The sequence below is a fragment of the Callorhinus ursinus genome, unplaced genomic scaffold, assembly GCF_003265705.2.
Source record: "Callorhinus ursinus isolate GAN/ISIS: 27379988/994484 unplaced genomic scaffold, GSC_fseal_2.0 scaffold4, whole genome shotgun sequence".
NCBI lineage: Eukaryota > Metazoa > Chordata > Mammalia > Carnivora > Otariidae > Callorhinus > Callorhinus ursinus.
Window position 1 is genome coordinate 141,093,806 of NW_027397066.1, and position 22,934 is coordinate 141,116,739.

A 22,934-nucleotide genomic window follows, 5' to 3' on the forward strand; every position below is an offset into this window, starting at 1 on the left:
AAATATATTACAAGTCCATTAACCTATACATCTTTGAGCAGTTATTATAGATGCTTTAAATTCAGAATCAGTGTCATTCAGTTTCAGTTTCCATTGATTGGCTTTTCTTTTATGTATGACTTACATTTTCCTGTTAATCTTTATGGCTAGTAATTCCAAAGCCTCTTCTGGACATTAGTAGATGATATGATATTGTGGAGGCACTGGGGTGTGAAACCTTTATGTGAAGGATCTTTTGTTTCTTTTGTACTGATATTCATTTTTTTATTATTTTATATTATTTTATTTTATTTTATTTTATTATACTTTTTGCTTTAGCAAGCAGTTAAGCTGGCTTATCTCAAACTCCAAATTCATTTTTTTCCCCAATGTGAATGGCAGAGGAGGACCCCATTTAATTTCATTGGTTTTAGTTGGTGTGCTTTGGTCAAACCTCAATGCTATCAGAAGGTTAATTTTTCATAATTTTTTCACAAGTCATAGATGTTTTCTATAGGATGATTGGTCTAATGGGAGCAAAGTTCTCATTACAGGAAGGAAAATCCACTCACTGCAAATTTTAACTTTGATATTTGATACATTTAATTTCAAATCAGTTTGCAAATATAAATAGAGAAAAGCAATAGCAATGATTGAATATTTCTTTGACATATCATTGCTAATATTGTATGAAGTTTTTTTAAATTTTTTATTGTTATGTTAATCACAATACCTTACACGATTAGTTTTTGATATAGTGTTCCATGATTCATTGTTTGTGTATAACGCCCAGTGCTCCTGAAGTTTTAAAATTAACCATTCGTTAGAATTCAAACTCAATGAATAATGATTTCTTTTGTGCTTGGAATGCAAGATAAATATTCTTAAATGAATGATTGAATTAACCCATATCTATAGTCCACAAAGTATTAACAAAGTAAGTTTATCTTTGTCTAATAAGTATCAATTTCAACATTTTGGGCCTTTTTTTAGAAATATAAATATGATAGTGTCAGTTGTAGAAAACAATTAACTGTAATACTTAAAATTTACCCAATATTTGTTATATAATTAAAAAATATTTTTATAATAAATATTCCTATTTTATCCTTTCCCTTCATATTAAGAGTTGTAATTTTTCATGTCTTAAGTATACAGGAGTGAGTATCAATGTCACCTTGCACTATTACCTGGTTGAAGGGAAGTGTGGAAAAGTTACCATGGCAACACAGCTAATTTACCTCTGAATATTGGAAAAAGACTAAAAGTGCCAAAACATTGTAGATTTGGGGGGCACCCGCTCTTCTTTCACATATCACAGAACAAGGTCCTCAAATTTTTGACTTCTCATTAACATACAACTGCACAGCTTACACAACTTCCACAAGACAAACTATCAGAATTAATAAACCTCAAACACATTTGTAGAAAATAATTATGTAGAAAGATATGTCTTACATGCCCACATCAAAATCAAAGAATATAATTATTTTATTATATATGGAGGATGAGAGCCAACATCTAAATTTTTCTTATCCATATGGCATGATACTCTCAGAGGAATGTTTTGTTACCTTTAGGTTAAAAATCTAGATATTAGCAAGAAAATAGTGCCTAAATAAATATTTTGTATTGCTGGAATTTGAGCCCCATCCCAAATCCACTGTAAAGTGTTCTTTTTTATAATTCACTGAAATTGTTTAGAAAAAAAGAAAATTGGCAATCCAAGGATCACAGTTTTTTCAATGATATTGTCATTTCAGTTAAATGAGCAAAAATTATAAAAATAAAAAGAACTGAGGAAAAGAGTTAAATTATTTTTTATGAGAACAGCTCAGAGCAGCCTTAGAAACATTTTAAAATAGCTCCTCTTATGGTTGTTCTTACTGCAGTTTCCTTTCATTATTCCTAAATAATTAAAATTTATTTATATATGTGGTAGACAGAATAATGGCCTTTCAATGATATCTACATTCTAATCCCTGGAACCTGTGAATATTTAACTTTGCATGTAAAGGGGAATTAATGTTGCAAATAGAATTAAGATTATTGATGAAGTTTAGCTAAGGTGATTATCTTTCATTATGCAGATGGATCCAAGTTATCAACAAGGATCCATAAGAGGAAGAGGGAACATAGATGTGTTGTGAGGAGAACTCAATTCATCATTGCTGGCTTTAAAGATGAAGGAAAGGGACCATGAGACATTGAATGTGATTAACCTCAAAAAATAGGGAAAAGCAAGGGAACAGATTCTACCTAGAGCCTCCAGAAAGGAATGCATGCAGCATTGGCAACATGTTGATGTAGCCTAGTGAGACCTAAACCAGACTTCTGACCCACACAATTGTAAGATAATAAATTTGCATTGTTTACTTTGTGGCAATGTATTACAACAGCAATAATAAACTAATGTAATTATGTCATAAAAAAGGCCAAGAGTAAAAAATTATTTCAGAAATCAGATAGGCCTCAGGAAAAAAGGCCAATTTTTCTGAAGGTAATTAGAAACTCACCCAATATTTGCCATGTTGGTTAAAAAATTACTTTTGATTAAATATGTATAGAGAAAGAAAAAAAAAAGTATCGGACTTCTCTTTTCAGTTCCCGACACATAAAGAACTTGGAAGTTGATGTTCCTTTTCATTGTTACAAGAAAAAGCTGAATAAACTGAAAACCAATGCTTTTTCTTAGACTGAACAGTAAAATGAGGTGTCAGAGCAAAGTACCACCCCAAAATCCAGAGACAGGTTCATTCAGAGAGATGCAGCTGAGATCTGCGTACCTAGAACAGAAGTCGCTGGAGCTTAAACGGGGAGGAACCTTTAAGGTGTCATTTTGCTAAGTTTCTGGACGCTGAGTGTGGAATAGCTTGGGAGAAGAGGGCCCCCACACTTTGGCGAGTTTTAAGTCCAGGAACCTCTTATGGTTACTTTAACTTTCTGTGAATCCAAAACAACATCACAATCTGAGAGTGAGGATGATGGAGAACGTCTTATAAGCTTGAGAAGAGAAGAGAGTAAAATTGTCATCTGCGAGTATGAAAAAAATTGACTGGGGAAGTACAGTATGATTGCATTAGGGCCACTCGAGGTCCACGGACATAAACTTAAAGTGAGAATTGTCCGCAAACTCCAACCAGGTTTAGCCACATGGGAGCAGGCATAGGTTATGTGGAAACTGGAAGTAACGAAGCTTTTGAATTTGAGTACAAGGGAGCAAGTGAGGCAAGAGAATCAACAACATGCAAGGGACTGACTGTGATGATTGAACATAATGTTGAAGTTAGTAGGGAGAGGAGAGAAGATGTAAAGGGGGTGAGGGGCAGTGCATAGAATTATGAAAATAAAATTGAGATTTCCAGTTTAAATAAAAGATTGTCTGAGCCAGGGTAATTGAGTAAAGGAGGGGAAAAAATAGGAGGTACTGATAGAATATAGCAGATATATAAATTTTGGACTCTATAGAATTTGAAGTTATTTACAATGATATCATGAGTATGTGTTGCCGTAGAACAACTGGCTGAAGTAGGATATAGGAAAAGTTCATTTGGGAATGGGATTTCAAAATAAAGCAGTACTATGTGGTATAATCTCATAACATGATAGTTAACATTGAAGGATTTTAGCAAGGAGAGAAGGAAGTATAGGGATGACATTCGCCCTCTCTCTAGGAGAATGAGGTACCTCCTACAAAGGCTATACGACAAGCTGTGTTCTTTGTAGGAAATGAGATTTTGTCCATTGGAGCATGAGATTGGAAAATTCAGAAACGTGTTTCAAGATACAGGGATTTTTGCTGATGATGGACTATGGCTTCCAGAAGGAACATGGGGAAGGTTTTAGGAGTTGGGAGTAGGTAGAAAACTGGCAAAAAGAAGACTGATAAACAAAACCTGAGGAGAGTAACAAGGTCAGAGTCAGATGGTGACTTCAGACTCCAGTGTTTCTTGTGTCAGCTTAAGTATTCACAGCTCTCTTATTTTTCATTTTTTCCATCCATCAAAATCTATTCTCCTAAAAATGACCTGGTATTTGATATTATTTTCAAAGTAATAGAAACATCTACATATTACATAATATATGGATAGTTAAAGAAAAAGCCTCATCCTTGAAAATCATCACTAAATAAAAGTCATATCTCATAATGCAAAGTGAATTTCAAGTTTTAGACTAGTGGGGGAGCATTTAGGAAATAATAAGTGCTTTCCTTATGCCCTCTGTCTGCCAGTTTGAAATTACCAGTCATTCTTTTTTCAAATTTTATATTACTAATCTATTTATAGTCATCCATTTTAGTGCTCTAAAAACCACAAAGCATTGCTACTAACTTGCTGACTTTATTTGAAGTGATTCAGGTCTTAGACTACAATCTAAGAAAAGACAATTTTGATTTAAGGACTAACTATAACTAGATCTTGTGTTCCTTGTCAATAAAGTTACTGATGACCTCTTTGCCCTTCAAAATATGTTGCTAAATATTACAGTATTTTCATTTTTGAAATGTACGATTTTATACCCTTTTTCAGGCTAACTCACACGAATTTACATCAAGCGAAATCTGTTTGTCATTAAACTTTACATTAAAATAATTTAAAAGTAGTACTTTCAAGTTTTACTTTCTTACCAATTAAAAACATAAAAGATGTTCTTACTAAACTGCTATCCCAGTGGCAGGAAAATACTATCAAGAAACTGACTACCACTAAACAAATTATACATTAAAACATCTCTTCAAAGGCAAAAGTTTTTTAAAAATTCTTTTAAAATGCATTAACGAAGATGTTACTCGATTTTTCCCTAAAAAATATTTTATCTCTAAAATGTATATTCCCAGCAATCCTACCTCTAAGAATTTATATTACAGATATTTTCATACTTGTTGATGAAATGGATAGTTTTATTCATTGTAGCATTGTTTGTAATTGGGGAAAATTAAAAACATTTATGTCCATTAATAAATAAATTTTTTAAAAGTTATTTGTCATATATCTTCCCTTTATAGGAACTATGTGAAAGCAGAGAGTTTTCTATCTTGTTTACTACTATTTTTTCAGTGCTGAGTATAATGTAGTATACAAATACTGAATAAATTAATGGAACAACCAATAAGGAAGTTATAAATCACAATGTAAAATATTATGCAGCTATTTAAAAGAATGTGGATATGAGATCACAATATAATGTAAAATGAAAATTTTGAGTTGAAGAAGAAAATTATATATCCCATTCTAAATCAGAAAATACATTGACAAATATACTCACATATATGTTTTATCAAATGTATATTGATACAGACCAAATTTTTAATAGTAAATAACCCTAAAAATTGCTGAGGGGGCATCATGAGGTTTCCTTTTTAACACATATTTTTGTATAGTTTAAAGATTTTATATTGAGTATTATTAAAAAATTACAATAATGAATTTCTGAGTAGAACTTGAACTAAATCCCTCCTGCTACACCCATTACTCTATTCAGACAAATTGGAAAGTGAATCTTGCTTGCCAACATAGACCCAGTGTTCCTGGTCATATTCAGAGATCTAGCTCAACTTCCCCTCTCTTCTAGATTAATAAGATCCCATTTTTTAAAAAATCAATTACCTCAACCAGAATGTTTTAAAAGAAGAGTTTCATCATCCCTTAGGGGAGGTAATTTCAGAATAAAAATATCCATGAAGTTTGCATGAAATCCCTATCTCTATCATTAGTTCATAATAAACTAAACACAAATTAAACAAAATCCTTTCAAATTTGGGGTAACATCAAGAAAAGACTAAATAAATTGGTTGGTACTACCTAAAAACATTAGATAAGTCTTTTCAAAATTCCAAAGCCACAGCTCCAAAATATATCTTTAAGTATCCCTGACTGTGGACATACCAAGTACACAATTGAACACACAGAGATTAAATACACAATTGCTCTCTCTAAAAGCAATAATAGCTGCTCCAAAATCAGCAGTACAGTATATCACAGTACCAAATGAAGAACAAACCCAGCCTGGTATCAAGTACAATAAAAAGGAAAGAATTTGTTGCCCCAGGAAGGTCTGATTCCCAAAAGTAAAGTAATGACTTGCCGACTGAGCTAAAAATAGTGCCTCTCCCAGGCCCCTCACCTTATTTTTTTTTTTTTTGAGAATACAAGTCCATAGGTCAACATGTTCCTCTTGACAACAACAACAACAGCAAAAGATAAGGGGAAAATTTGGTTAGAAAGAATGTGTGACTTTTTAAATAAAATGACTACCTTTAAAATACATGAATATAAAGCTAAAAGTGATTAATGAAACCACTAGAAAAATTCTCCTGGTAATTATCTTCACATCTTTTCACTAATATTAAGTAAAAAGGTGCCATTAGTATATACAGAACATTTTTTAGCTCATTTTTGAAGTTATTTTATCCCAATTAAGTTCTAATGTAACAAAGATAGTTGTAATACCCATAGTGAATATTGATTTCAACATAAATTGTGCAGCACAATGCCTGTCAGGCTCAATAAATACTTGTGGAATGGACAACAATATTATGTATATGTTAAGTTTTATTTTTCTTGTGGAATACCAGTTGAAGAAGCTTCTATTACTCCAAAGCACTTCCTAAAATAAAGAAAACCTACAGTAATAGCAGCTATACTGTGCCTCTTAGATACACTGAAGCACTTATACCCCAGCTAGAAATGTTATGCCCACAACTTAGTCCCCCCTTACAACTGTCAGTGGTGAAAGGACACTGCTTCGCCCCAAATTAGATAATTTCTCAGAGAATGTCTGTGACCAATACTTGTCATCGAGAAATGTTCAAAAATACACCCCTTTTCTTTACTTCATGTCTATGAAGAGCCATCCCAGCTCCCAAGGCTTCAGATTGTTTTTTGTTTTTAAAGATTTTTATTTATTTATTTATTTGAGAGAGGGAGAATGAGAGAGAGAGAGAGCACATGAGAAGGGGGAGGGTCAGAGGGAGAAGCAGACTCCCCACTGAGCAGCAGGGAGCCTGATGCGGGACTCGATCCCTGGACTCCAGGATCATGACCTGAGCCGAAGGCAGTCGCTTAAACAACTGAGCCACCCAGGCGTCCCAGTTTGTTTGTTTTTAATAGATGTTAGTTAGAGCAGTTTTAGGTGCCCAGCAGGTTGAGTAGAAAATATACAGTTCTCAGAGTTCTCCTGCCCCACACATGCATAGCCTCCCTCATTATCAACATCCCCTGCCAGAATGGTACGCTTTTTACAACTGATGAAACTATTTTGACACATCATAAATACCCAAAGTCCATTGTTTACATTAGCGTTCACTCTTGGTGTTGTAGATTTGATGGGTTTGGACAATTATGGAATGGCATGTATCCACTGTTATAGTATGAGAATACTTTCACTGTCCTGAAAATTCCCTGTGCTCTGACTCTTCATACCACCCTCCATCCTGGCAACCCATTGATCTTTCACTGTCTCCTTAGTTTTCCTCTTTCTAGAATGTCTAGAATCATACAGTTTGAAGCCTTTTTAGATTGGCATCTTTCACTTAGTAATATGCACCTACATTTCCAACATATGTTTTCATAGCTTGAGAGCTCATTTCTTTTTAACATTGAATAATCTTCCATTGCCTGGATGCACCACAGTTTATTTATCCATTCACTACTGAAGAACATCAAAATTGCTTCCAAATTTTTGCAATTATGAATAAAGCTGCTATAAATATCCATGGGCAGCTTTTTGTGTGGAAATGTTTTTAAGCCCTTTGGGTGAATACCAAGGAGCCCAGTTGCTGGATCATATGGTAAGAATATGTTTAGTTTTGTAAGAAAGCACTGAACTGTCTTCTACAGTGGCTGTCCCATACTGCATTCGTACCAGCAATGAATGAGAGCTCTTCCTCTACATCTTCTCCATTTGGTGTTGCCAGTGTTTCAGATTTTGTCCATTCGAACAGGTATTTTGAACCCTCCCAAAGACTCACTCCACAAGACTACCCTCCCCAGATATTAACTCTTCAGATCACTAAGCATCCAGAAATCCATCAATTAGAGTTTGAGTGTTCCTTCTAGTACTGTCTCCGGCAACAGGCTCTGCTCCTGGGCTTCTATTCCAAATAAACTGTGATTCTCTATTCACCTGTTTCTCCAGTTTTTGTGGCAGCAGTTTTTCCTGTGATCTCAATTTTCTGAAAAACATAAGAAGAGTTGCTGATTTTCCATTTGTTCAGCTTTTTTCCTGTTGTGAGGGTAGGAATGACAGCTTCCCATCTCTTTATATGTCAGACACGAAACCAAAGTCCTCCAGATTTGTTATTTTTTAAAAACTGTTACAAACTATTAAAAACAGTGCATTAAAAATTTCCTAGGTACTCTTTTCTGATCCTGCTCCATCTGTATTTGGCCTTGGGTGTCTACCACATGTATGAGTAATTTTATACATTAGCTATATATGTATATATGCAAATAAAACATATATAGTAAGTTTTGGCTACTTTAAAACTTTATATAAACAATTATATTGCATATTAAGTGCTTATTTCACAGATTTGTTCTTATTAATATCTCTGGCTCTAATTTTCATTTTGTTTTCTTTTATATAAGTCATGTCAAGATTTGAAGGATTTGAGATTTTACACTGTTTGCAAGTTACAAATCAGCCTGCCAAAGTCTCATAAGTGCTGAAGACATGAGACTCCTGGGTCTGAGACAAAGGATGCTATCTGTAACATTCTCTTGTGCCTGTTTCTTACTCCCCAATATTCACAGGGCATTTAAAAAAATATGCAGATGATTCCTGTACCTGTAGTGGGTTGGGCTACAGGAAAGGAACACTGAACTTAGAAACCTCAATCTTTTTTTTTTTTTTAAGATTTTATTTATTCATTTGAGACACAGAGATACAGAGAGAGAGAGAGAGAAAGCATGAGCAGGGAGAGAGGCAGAGGGAGAGGGAGAAGCAGGCTCCCTGCTGAGCCAGGAGCCCGATGTGGGGCTCGATCCCAGGACCCTGGAATCACGACCTGAGCCGAAGGCAGACGCTCAACCATCTGAGCCACCCAGATGCCCCAAACCTCAATCTTTTCTAATGGACAGTAAGCATGCCTGACTTTTGTTCTGGAGAGAGACACCATCTCTATTTTCTAAGACAGTTTACTACACAAAAATCCTAGAAAAAAAAATGAAACAAAGGCAGTTAGTGTATTTTCTTAAAAACATGCAGAACTATAAGAAATCTAGGGAGAACTGTCTCCTAATAGTTATTGTTTACATGACAGAAATTTGATTTATTGAAGCTACTGCTAATTTTTTTCTTTCCAAGATTTTATTTAAATTCCAGTTAGTTAGCATACAGTGTAATATTATTTTCAGGTGTAGATTTTAGTGATTCAATACTTACATACAACACCTGGTGCTCATCACAAGTGCCCTCCTTAATCCCCATTACTCATTTAGCCCATCCCCCATCCCCTCGCCTCCCATAACCATCAGTTTGTTCTCTATAGTTAAGAGTCTCTTACTTTTCCTCTCTTCTTTTTCCCCCATGTTCATTTGTTTTGTTTCTTAAATTCCACATACGAGTGAAATCATATGGTATTTGTCTTTCTTTGACTTATATTGCTGAGCATCCAGCTCCATCCATGTCATTACAAATGTCAAGATTTCATTCTTTTTAATGGTTGAGTGATCACTTCTTCTTTATCCATTCATTAGTTGATGGACATTTGGGCTCTTTCCATAATTTGGCTATTGTTGGTAACACTGCTATAAACATTAGGGTCCATCTATCCCTTTGAATTACTATTTTCATATCCATTGGGTAAATACATAGTAATGCAGTTGCTGGATCATAGCCTAGATCTATTTTTAACTTTTTGAGGAACCGCCATACTGTTTCCCAGAATGGCTGCACCAGTTTGCATTCCCACCAACAGTGTAAGAGGCTTCCCCTCTCTCCTTAGCCTCACCAACACCTGTTGTTTCCTATATTGTTAATTTCAGCCATTCTGACTGGTCTGAGGTGATATATCAATGTAGTTTTGATTTGTATTTCCCTGACGATGAGTGATTTTGAGCATCTTTTCATTTATCTGTTGGCTATCTGCCTATCTTTGGATAAATGTCTGTTCATGTCTTCTGTCCATTTCTTTTTTTTTTTTTAAGATTTTATTTATTTATTTGACAGAGAGAGACACAGTGAGAGAGGGAACACAAGCAGGGGGAGTGGGAGAGGGAGAAGCAGGCTTCCTGCCGAGCAGGGAGCCCGATGCGGGTCTCCATCCCGGGACCCTGAGATCATGACCTGAGCCGAAGGCAGACGCTTAACAACTGAGCCACCCAGGCGCCCCTCGTCTGTCCATTTCTTAATTGAATTATTGTTTTGTGGGTGTTGAGATTATTAAGTTCTTTATAGATTTTAGATATTAACCCTTTATCAGATATGTCATTTGCAAATACCTTCTCCCATTCCATAGGTTGCCTTTTAGTTTTGTTGATTGTTTCCTTTGCTGGGCAGAAGTTTTTTATTTTGATGAAGTCCCAATAGTTTATTTTTGCTTTAGTCTCCCTTGCTTCAGGAGGCATATTTAGTAAGAAGTTGCTATGGCCAATGTCAAAAAGTTACTGCCATCTTCTCCTCCAGGATTTTAAAGATCTCCTGTCTCACATTTAGGTCTATAATCCATTTTGAATTTATTTTTGGGTATAGTGTAAGAAAGTGGTCCAGTTTTATTCTTTTGCATGTAGCTGTCCAGTTTTCCCAACACCATTTGTTGAAGAGATTGTCTTTTTTCCATTGGATATTCTTTTCTGCTTTGTTGAAGATTAATTGACCATATAATTGTGGGTCCATTTCTGGGCTTTCTATTCTGTTCCATTGATCTATGTGTCTGTTTTGTGCCAGTACCATACTGTCTTCATCACTACAGCTTTGTAATAGAACTTGAAGGCCAGAATTGTGATGCCTCCAGCTTTGCATTTCTTTTCAAGATTGCTTTGGCTATTTGGGGTCTTTTGTAGTTCCTACAAATTTTAGGATTGTTTGTTCTAGCTCTGGGAAAAGTGTTGGTATTTTGATAGGGATTTCATTAAGTGTGTATATTGCTTTGGGTAATATAGACATTAAACAATATTTGTTCTTCCAATCAATGAGCATGGAATATTTTTCCATTTCTTTGTGTTATCTTCAATTTCTTTCATCCATGTTTTACAATTTTCAGAGTACAAATCTTTTACTTCTTCGGTTTGGTTTATTCCTAGGAATTTTATGGTTTTTGGTACAATTGTCAATGGGAATGATTCTTTGATTTTTCTTTTTGCTGCTTCATTATTAGTGTAGAAATGCAACAGATTTCTGTACATTGATTTTGCATCCTGCAACTTTACTGAATTTGTGTACTACTTGTAGCAATTTTTTAGTGAAGTCTTTTAGGTTTTCTATAGTATCATGTCATCTGCAAATACTGAAAGTTTTATTTCTTCCTTGCTCATTTGAATGCTTTTTATTCTCCTGTGTTGTCTGATTGCTGTGGCTAGGATTCCAGGACTATGTTAAATAACAGTGGTAAGAGTGGAAATCCTTGTCTTGTTCCTGACCATAGAGGAAAAGTGGTCAGTTTTTCCCCATTGAGGATGATATTAGCTGTGGGTTTTTCATATATGGTGTTTATTATGTTGAGGTATGTTCCCTCTATCACTACTTGTTGAGGGTTCTTATTATGGATAGTGTACTTTGTCAAGTGCTTTTTCGGTATCCATTGAGAGTATCATATGGTTTTTATCCTTTCTTTTATTAATGTGATGTATCACATTGATTGATTTGTAAATATTGAACCACCCTTGCAGCTCAGGAATAAATCCTATTGATCATGGTAAATGAGGCTTTTCATGTACTGTTGGATTCGATTTGCTAGTATTTTGTTGAGAATTTTTGCAACCATGTTCATTAGGGATATTGGCCTGTGGTTCTAATTTTTAGTAGAGTCTTTGGTTTTGGTATTAGGGAATGCTGGTCTAATGGAATGAATGTGGAAGTTTTCCCTCCATTTCTATTTTTTAGAACAGTTTGAGAAGACTAGGCATTAACTCTTCTTTAAATGTTCAATAGAATTCCCCTGTGAAGCCATCTAGCCCTGAACTTTTGTTTCTTGGGAGATTTTTGATTCCTGATTTAATATCTTGGCTAGTTATCACTCTGTTCAAGTTTTCTACTTCTTCCTGTTTCAGTGTTGGTAGTTTCTATGTTTCTAGGAATTTATCCATCTCTTCCAGTTTATCGAATTTATTGGCATATAGTTTTTAATAATAGTCTCTTATAACTGTTTGTATTACTGTGATGTTGGTTGTTATTTCTCCTTTCTCGTTTGTGATTTTATTTCTTGGGGTCCTTTCTATTTTCTTTTAGATAAGACTGTCTAGGGATTTGTCAATTTTATTAATTTTTGCAAAGAACCAGCCCCTAGTTTAGTTTATCTGTTCTACTGGGCTTTTTGTTTCTATATTATTTATTTCTGCTCTAATCTTTATTATTTCCCTTCTTCTACTTGCTTTACACTACATTTATTGTTCTTTCATAGCTCCTTTAGGTGTTAGGTTACTTATTTGAGATCTTTCTTGCTTCTTGAGGAAAGCCTGATTGCTATATACTTCCCTCTTATGACCACTTTTGCTGCATCCCAAAGGTTTTGGACTGTTGTGTTTTCATTTTCATTTGTTTCCATGAACTTTTCTAAAATTTCTTCTTTGATTTCCTGGTTGGCCCATTCATTCTTTACTAGCATGTTGTTTAACCTCCACATATTTTTGGTCTTTCCAATTTTTGTCTTTTGGTTGACTTCAAGTTTCATAACATTGTGGTCAGAAAATATGCATGGAATAATTTTTATTTTTTATTTTTTTTGTACTTGTTGTGGCCTGATTTGAGACCCAGTATGTGATCTATTCTGGAGAATATCTCATGTGTACTTGAAAAGAATGTGTATTCTGCTGCTTAGGATGAAATGTTCTGAATATATCTGTTAAGTCCATCTGGTCCAGTGTGTCATTCAAAACCATTGTTTTCTTGTTGATCTTCTGCTTACATGATCTGTCCATTGATGTAAGTAGGGTGTTAAAGTCCCCTACCATTACTGTATTATTATCAATTAGTTCCTTTATATTTATTAATTGTTTTATATATTTGGGTGCTCCCAAGTTAAGGGCATAAATATCTACAGTTGTTAGATCTTCTTGTTGGATTTTCCCCTTTATTATAGTAGAGTACCCTTCATCTGTTTTTACAGTCTTTGTTTTATTTTTTTTAATTTTTTAATTTTATTTATTTATTTGAGAGAGAGGAGGAGGGGCAGAGGAAGAGGGAGAAGCAGACTCCCCTCTGAGCAGAGAGCTGACACAGTGCTTGATCCCGGGACCCTGAGATCATGACCTGAGCCGAAAGCATATGCTTAACCAACTGAGCCACCCAGGTGCCCCTACAGTCTTTGTCTTAAAGTTTGGTTTGTTCAACATAAGTCTTGTTACCCTTTCTTTTGACATCCATTTGCATGATAAGTGTTTCTCTATCCCCTCATTTTCAATCTGCGGGTGTCTTTGGCTCTAACATGGGTCCCATGTAAGCAGCATATAGAGAGATGGCCTTGTTTTTTGTTTTGTTTTTTTTAAAGATTTGATTTATTTGAGAGAGAGAGACACAGAGAGAGAGGGAACACAAGCAGGGGGAGTGGGAGAGGGAGAAGCAGGCTTCCTGCTGAGCAGGGAGCCTGATGTGGGGCTCGATCCCAGGACCCTGGGATCATGACCTGAGCCGAAGGCAGAGATCTGCAGTTAGCCTTATGGGTCTTCTCTTGTAAGATAGGGACTTCTTTTGTCTTACTGCTGTTAGGATTTTTTTATTTATTGCTATATTTTGCAAATTTAATTACAATATGTCTTGGTGTTGGCCTGTTTTTGTTGATTTTGATGGGAGTTCTCTGGGTCTCTTGGATTTGGATGTCTGTTTCCTTCCCCAGATTAGGGAAGTTTTCAGCTATTATTTCCTCAAATAAATTTTCTGCCCTCTTTTCTCTCTCTTTTTCTTCAGGGACTCCAATAATATGAATTTTATTACATTTGATGAAATCACTTAGTTCTGAAGTTATTTTCATCTTCCATAATTATTCTTTCTCTCTTTTGTTCAGCTTCATTATTTTCCATTATTTTGTCCTCTATATCACTTATTCATTCTTCTGTTTCTTCCATCCTTATTTTCATTTTATCCAGTCTGTTTCAAATCTCAGTCATTTTTGACTGATTGTTTTTTAACTCTTTTATCTCTGCAGTAAGGGTCTTCCTGAAGTCTTCCATTCTTTTCTCAACCCAAATGAGTATCCTTATGATTGTTGCTTTAAATTCTCCATCTGGCATATTACTTATATCTGTTTCAATTAGATCTCTGGCCATGACTTTATCTTGTTGTTTCATTTGGAATGAATTCTTCTATCTTGGCATTTTGTCTACATCTCTGTCTTCTTCTCTGTGTTAGAAAAGCTTGTTATGTTTCCTGCTCTTGAGAGTAATGACTTTATGAAGAATAATAGCTCATATAGTGATCCTGGGCCTGGCACTTCAGGGAGTGTCTCTGGTGTGTGCTGCATGCACTCTGCTGTTGTGTTTTGGCTGCTCTATCCTTCAGGCCAGTCATCTGCAGGTGCTTTCCTTGCTTGCAGTGGGCAGTGTTTGGACCTTGGCTGGAGTGTGGGGAGTTTTAACTAGGTGTGCTCTGTCTGCTTTTTAAATGAGACCTGATGCTACTTCCACTAGAACTAAAGTCTTGCAGAACTCTTTAGTTGGGAGGTGTGGTATGTGTGTGGGTTTGTGCTGGCCTTCTGGGGATGGGTCCCACTGCACTGGTTCTTAGGCATACTTGCCTGAGAAAAGCAGCATGTGCAGAGCACAAGGGGGCAGGACTTGATGTAAGCAGGTTAGGCAGCTATGCGGTTTACTGAAGGTGGTTCTGTGTTTATGCTGAGGAACAGGGAAGGGAAATGGCACCAACCTGCTCCTTTGTTCCCTGAGAGGGGTCTCTGTGATTGTTGCTCTCAGGGAAACAGTCCAAGAAGAGTGAATAGTCTCCCCACTGTGAGTCCCAGGCTAATTTCTGATCACTGTTTTCACATGTCTGCCTCTGGGTTGTTTGCCTGCCTGCTCTCCAGGAGCAGCAAGGTGCTATCTGGGCTCTATCCCAGCAAAGCCTACTGACTTTCAAAACTCCAGGCTTTAGGGATGTGGTGTGCTCTGGGGCCTGCCCTGGTCTTCTGGGGGGAGGGTCTTGCCACTTGTCGCTGGGGCTGTTGCAGATTTGACCAAGAAGGGCAGTTGTGCCAGAGCACAGGGTTATGGGACTTGGAGCAAGCAGGCTAGGCAGCCAGTGTTGGGCCAAGCTGCCACTGGCAGGTGGCTCTGCACTGATATTGAGGGGCTGGGAGGGAAATGGTACCCACTAGGCTCTTTTGTTCCCTGAGAGGTGACTCTGAACATCACCTCTCACAGAAGTCCTCCAAGAAGTGTGAACAGTGTCTCCCCATGCACCTTCTAGGCAATCCTTAGATTGTGCTATCTACCTGGGAGTTGTTTGCCTGCCTTCTTTCCACAAATAGGGCAGCACCTCAGGTCTCTATCCCAGCCAAGCCCACTCACCTTTAAAACTCCAGTCTTCCAATCCTGCTGGTTGCAAAAACACGTGAAAATCAGCCCATCTTGTTTTCCCTGACAATAGCTTTGGGGTAGTGTTCTCTTTGCATATATCTCTGTGTGCTCCACTCTCTTAGCACTTTCCATGACTAGAGCTCCCTCTTTGCCCCCCTCAGGACCAAACCACATCTCCACACTTCCTACCTTCCTTGATGTGACTTCTTCTCTCCCTCTAGTTATGGAGTCTGTTTTGTCAGTCCTTAGGTTGATTTCTTGCATTTTAAGAATGATGTGATGCTTATCTAGTTATGTTTGAAGGATGAGATGATCCAAGGGTCCTCCTACTATGCTGTTTTCTTAGTTCCCCCCCCAAAAAAAACCTATTGCTAATTTTTATTAGTAGTTTATTACTTATTTTATATAGAATATTCAACTAGTAATCTTATACAAATCCTGAAGTTTCCTAAATACATGTTACTGAATGATCTATCATAGCTGTTAACTCAGGAAAGAAACAAATGTGTAAGCCTTAGCACACTACTATGGCCAACTGTTCCACCCCAGAGAAACCCAAGGGGACTAGACAAATCAGAAGCACAGCTCCTGGCTGGATTTGCCAGCAGTGTTGCTGAAGAAACTCAGTTCCCGTAACAACTGACCTCTCCACCTATAAGATGAACAACTAGAGTTTCATGCGGAGAGGTTCACGGGGTACCTGCAAGAGAGCAGGCAGAGAGCATGTGATCATAGGGGAGGGATCAGTATGTGTTCAGCCCACCCCCAATTATGGGCAGGGAAAGTGATATGTGGGGTGTGGTCTTCTAGGCATTCTGTTGCTATCAGGGTTTTTATTGTTTCAATCATTGTAACTGTTGGAGTCTACAGTTGAACAAGAAGGCTCATTGACACATCCCCCTTTCTACACAGGTCTGTAACTTCAGTATGGTTTTGGGTATTTTGTTTGTTTTTTGTTGATACATAAGAACGCTATCGTATTGTTTTATTCTGGTTTTCTCTTTATATATATATGTGTGTGTATATATATATATATATATATATATATATATATATATATAACTTATATCCATCATCTTGTTGATTTCTTATGTCTATTATTGTGTCAGTGGATCTTTTCAGCTACCATTTCTCTGTGCAGTTTTTAACAGTGCATATTTTGGAAAATGGTACCTTAAATAATTTCATGTTGAGATCTTTGCTAGCAAAGTCCATCTCTAGGATGTGTGTATATGTGTGTTTGTATAGGTGTGTGATATCTGTCTATCTATATCTATCATCTATCTATCTACCTACATTTATCTATCTACAGGTCTTCCTTGACCTATGACAGGGTTACATTTCAATAAACCCATTGTAAGATGAAAATACTGTAAGTTGAAAATGGATCTAATACATATAACCTACTGAATGTCATAGTTTAGCCTAGCCTGCCTTAAATGTGCTCAGAACAGTTATAGTAGCCTACAGTCGGCAAAATCATTCAACACAAAGCTTATTTCATAATAAATGTTAAATGTCTCATGCAATTTACTGAACACTATACTGAAAGTGAAAAGCAGGATGACTGTGTGGGTACAGAATGGTTGTAAATGGGTCTGTTGCTCACCCTCATGACCCCCATGCCTGACTGGGAGCTATAGCTCTCTGCCACAGCTCAGCGTCATGACAGAGAATCGTGTGGCACAGCACCAGCCTCAGAAAAGAGCAAAAGTCAAAATTTGAAATACATTTTCTACTGAATCCATATCCCTTTTACACCATATAAAGTTGAAAACTTGTAATTCAAACCTTTGTAAATCAGGGGCCATCTGTATGTATGTTGGTGTTACATTACCCACAGAGAGATTACACTGTTAAAGACTTTCATTTGAGGATCAGTAGAAAAGTAACTACTTACAGAACTAAGTAACCACTTATAGAACTTTAGTTTTAATCAAGGAGAAAGAAAAGAAAGAAAGCAAAGCACTAGAACAAGAGAGCCATCATTTCCTTTACCTCAGATTCAGAAACACTTCAGTGGAAATGAAAGCAACTTTCCTGCTGGTACTATTACCTACGATAGCAAATCCTTTTCTCCTCAGAATGAGGGTCTAAGAAGGACAATCTGTCTCACAGGTAGCAGAGGCAATAAAAACTGGGAAGGTGAAGAATTTCAGCATAAGAACAAGAAAAAATATAGATGGGCTAGACAATTACAGTCAACAAAAGGACTAAAGGAATGAATTTTGATTGTTTTTGCTCCAACTTTACCGATTCTTCCTTTAATTTTTTAGAGTTCCCATAGAGATGAGACATTCACACAAAACAATCTTCTTCTAAACTATGCAGAAACAAAACAGATATTTAAAAAAAGAAACAAAAGGAAAAGAGAATTTAATTTACAGTTGTGATGATGGGAAACCAAAGAAAATTCCTTTTCTTTGGCTCGTATGATTACTTGGAATGGAAGTAATTTTGCTAAACATATTTTTCTTCTGATAGCTCTTAGGAAATGGCCTGGTACTTAATGTTCTATTCCAAACTTTGAATAATGAAATTTTGTAGAATAAAAAAAAAATTCTGGGGAGAGCTAAGTACTTTTTTACAGTTAAACATTGAATTTTTTTTCTGAATAATGTCTTTTTTTAATCATAAAAGTTATACATATAAGAAGAAAATTTATAACTTACTGCAAGGCACACAGAAAATTTTTAACATCTCCTGTGATTCCACTAACCAGAAAAAAAGCCACTTTCATTATTTCTGATCAGTGTGCAAGTGTGTGTGTGTGTGTGTATGTGTGTGTTTGTAGATATATACATAGATACTGTTTTTCTGTAGTATTCTCTATCAAATTCCTACTTGTAGGCATTTATATTTCTATGACTTTTTTAAAAAACATCTTAAATTATTATTCAAGCATAACTAAATATAAATCTGAAATTATATGTTCAGTTTTCTCCCCAAAAATACCAACAATTGGAATTATTTGGATGTATAGATATAAATAAACTTATGACTTTTGATGGGACAAAATTGAAGGACATAATTTTCCAATTTATTTTACATTGTAATGAAGGAAATATGAAGCATAATGGTTATAGATATCTTGGATATTGGGTAATAGTCAAATAGTAAATCATTTAATCTTTATATACACTTTTATTTATGAATTAAAAAATAGTTTAAAATATGTGCTGTAATTTGAGGTTCTAACATAATATTTATGAATATTATGAAAAAGAAACTAAATACTAACATATCCTTCTGTTTAGTTCTACTTAACATAAAAGGAGGGAAAGCATGCATCTTCATAACGCTTTAGACAGCTAAACTGAAGAGCTTAATCTAAACTTCAAAATGGACTTTGAATTACCTAGAATATTCACATAATTAACATAATTGATCTTCATTTTTTTCATGGACAGCCATTGCTTTAAATACTTTCTTATGGTTTCATAAGAATTCTAATTCTACATCTGAAGCTTTAAAAATCAACCTTTTGACCACTCTTAATGGCTCTTCCAACTAAACCCGAAGTGGGTACATGTTTGCAGTTATCTGATTGCGTATATCCAGTTAACAATACACACCAACACCAAGCATGCCCTTCAAAAGCTTAAATTCTGGGAACAACAGGGGCTTAATCACAGACAGAATGCATCCAAGCATGGAACAATAAGACCCACAGAAGTATCCTTGTCACCAAATTACTGTCATAGCTTACAAACTGCAGAGGAAAATGCCCATCATCTTATCAGACAGCCACGGACCTCTTTATTTTATAATCTCTGACCTACTAATTGTCACCAGTAAGTTTCACATATAAAGAAAAGATAATTTACTTCATGTGTTTATGATATACACTTAACATAGGAATAATTCATTGAATATAGTTTCTCCCAAATTCTCTTTGGTATAAATTACTTTATTTGATTCTTTAAACAACCTTGGGGGATAGGTATGCCTCCTCTTACTATAATTAAAATTGTATTGTATAGATGAGTAAATTGAGGTTCAGAAGTAAAATGACTTACCCAAGGGACGAAAGCTATTGGACACAAAGCCACCCTGGAAATTTAGCTATAAAATCTCAGGTTCTATATGGTTTTTACCATAACACACTATAGAAGATAACTTCAGAAAGCATAATTAAATTTTGCATTTGTAATAAAATGATGACTATTATATCAAATTATTATTTTTAAAACATGCTGATAGTGAAGTTTTCCCATGTTTAATCACAAATGATATTGTGCCAGGCTGTAGGCTTGAGGCATGGAGAGGTTCCTGGAACAGTGGTTCTTATAAAAACTACCATGTGGAACCAATTTAAAATATTACATTTTTTTCCCTCTTCTGCTGTCCCATTTTCCAGTTAGTTTCAGTGGATACACACTCCCTTCCACTCTAGACCAGTCTATCTCTGACCATTGGGCAAGGAATAGATAACACAAAAAGCTAATTCTATTTTAGCTAACAAATCCTTATAAGTCCTCACTGTCATTCAGTTTTGAGTTTGTGGGACTGGATAAATATAAGTCAAACAAATGTTTGTGTATAACAATAAATCAGCATTGCATTTTACCAGTGATAAATCTGATTTTTTAAATGACTAGATGGTTAAAGAGAAACATGAGGTTAGTAAAGCAAGTTTAGTTGGCATGAGACATTGATAATATGCTCAATATAAGCCAAACAAGGTCACATTTTTAAAAGTCTAGTGCTTTTATTTTTTTAGCCATGTTTAGAATAAGGTAAAAAGTTCATAGACATTTAGGACTGTGTATAAAGTCACTCATCTGAGAGATTATCAATTAAGAGATGTCTGCTCAAATGTAGGTGTTTACTAAAACAGTGCCTGGGTTTATCACTAGAAGATTTCAAAGTGGTGATCTTTTGAAAGTCAAATATTTTCAGAAGGCGTTTTCATTATTATTACAGAGGAATTAGGCTTAACCTTGTGGAAAAACAGTGAGTGCGGGTCAGAAGTGTCTTCAGTTTTGTCCTTGACATGAGCTAGCTGCACAGACATCTCATCTAAAATTTCTGTCCCTAGTTTTACTGTCATTTAAAAATAGAAATTATACATACTCCCTCACATATACATAATTATTTATGAACCTTGGACCCCATTGGTATGTATAAATCATTGATGCTAACATATTTTCACTGTTCCCTCATAGTCTCATTCTCCTATATAAACAATTAAATTCCAAAACCCCTCTCATACCCTGGAAACTATTTTGCTTTAGGTTCCTGTCTCTGTCTCATGCCAGCCAAAGATGTGCGTAAAATGTATTCTTCTCCCAGCCCATGCCTACACGTATGCAATCAAATATAATTGGAGAGAAGGATACAAATATGCTATTTCACTTTAAATGCAGGACCGCTAGCCTTGAATCAACCATTATCACTGTCCAATAATTTACTGCAAGCTGCTAGACCATTCACAGCCCCCCCCCACCTTTATGGATGATGATTTCTATGACTCTCTTCTCAAACCTCTAGCACCTCCAACCCCATCCTCACCCTCAGAGACTTGGCATTTGATTCCCTGGGAAAATACAAATAATCAAAGAGTTTCCCATGATCTTTTACCACCATATTTACACAACCTATCAGCTACTATGCCCCAAGACCACCACTTATTTCATGACTATCTATTAAAACCCACATCCTTGTCCCTTTTCTTTCCCCTTTCCTAAAAACTTATCATTTTTCACTGTCTTCAGTTACTTTCTTTCTTATTTACTCTTGAACCTACTCCACTCAGATCTTGCCACTGAAGTGACTTGCAAAATCGCCATTGATAAATGAAATGATCCATCTTCAACTTACTTGAAACTTCATTCACATTCATGTTTGATCTTTTCCTCTTTGAAATATTTTTCCGCTTTGATTCCAGGAAATCTACTCTTCTGATTGTTCCTATTACCAAGATCCCTCCTTCTCTGGCTCTTCTACTTGTTCTTTCTTACCATCACCCCCTCCCCATCTGCTAAATACTGAAGTGCTCCAAATCTCAGTTCTCAGACTTCTATCCTTTTCTGTCTCTTTGTTCTTCTAAAGATTTATTTATTTATTTATTTGGGAGAGGTCGATGGGGGAAAGGGGCAGAAGGAGAGAATCTTCAAGCAGACTCCTCTCTGAGCACAGAGCCTGTGGACAGTCTGGATCTCACAAGCCTGAGACCATGACCTGAGCAGAAACTGAGAGTCCGCACTTAGCCATCTGAGCCACGCAGGCACTCCTATTCCTTCTTCTATAGTAAACTCATCCTACCCCAAAGCTTTAACTGCCTGCCAATTTATATGCTAATAAATTGCCAAGTTATATTTTCAGCCCGATCATCTCCACAGAGTTCCAGGCAAGCACTTCTACTTTTTCTCAACGTATCCGCTTACCTGTTTAATTGATATCTCAGCCTAACACATTCAGAATTAATTTCTTATCTGTCTACCCAAAATCTGCACAGCCTGAGGATTTCCTTTTCTCAGTTCTTGGCCAAACTTAATCTTTCAGTTGCTGTGGTCAAAGTTCGAGAGTCATTCTTGATTAATCTCTTTCATTCACACCCCATCCAATCCAGGAGCCAATCATATTGGGTTTTCTTTCAAATAATATCTCTACCTCCACTGACACCACTTGTATCCAAGCCATTATCCTTTTTATCTTACATTATTAAATAAACTTTTAACTCATCTTCAAACTCACCTATAGTTTAAATTAGACCTTGACACTTAACTGCTCAAATTTTCCCCCTGGCTTCCTATTCAGTCACAGAGGATGATGCATCTTTTATAGTGGTCTACACTATTTGGCTCTGCCTAAGCCTTTATAAAACTTCTAAATAAGGATCTATATGATTTATTTCCAATGTATCAGGTTTACTAACACCTCGGGTTATTTTAACTTGCTATTCCCATTGCCTGGAATGCTATTCAACTAGAGACTGGTACTCCTCCTCCTTCAATATTTTATTTATATATTGCAACCTTATAGAGTCTTTACCTGACCACCATATTTACAATTGCAACCATCCCCACACTCCTTACCTCCCTCCCTGCTTTATTTTTTCTCCATTATACTTGTCAATATATGATATAAAATATATTTTATTTTATTACTTGTTGTCAGTTTCCTTCCTCATTAGAATGTAAGCCTATATCGCACAAGTGCAAATATATTTTTCTGTTTGATTCATTAATAATTTCATCAGGGTGTGGAACAGGATTTGACACATAATAGTGCTCAAAATAATTATTAAAATAATGATAATATACATGAAAGCACTTTGAAAATTAG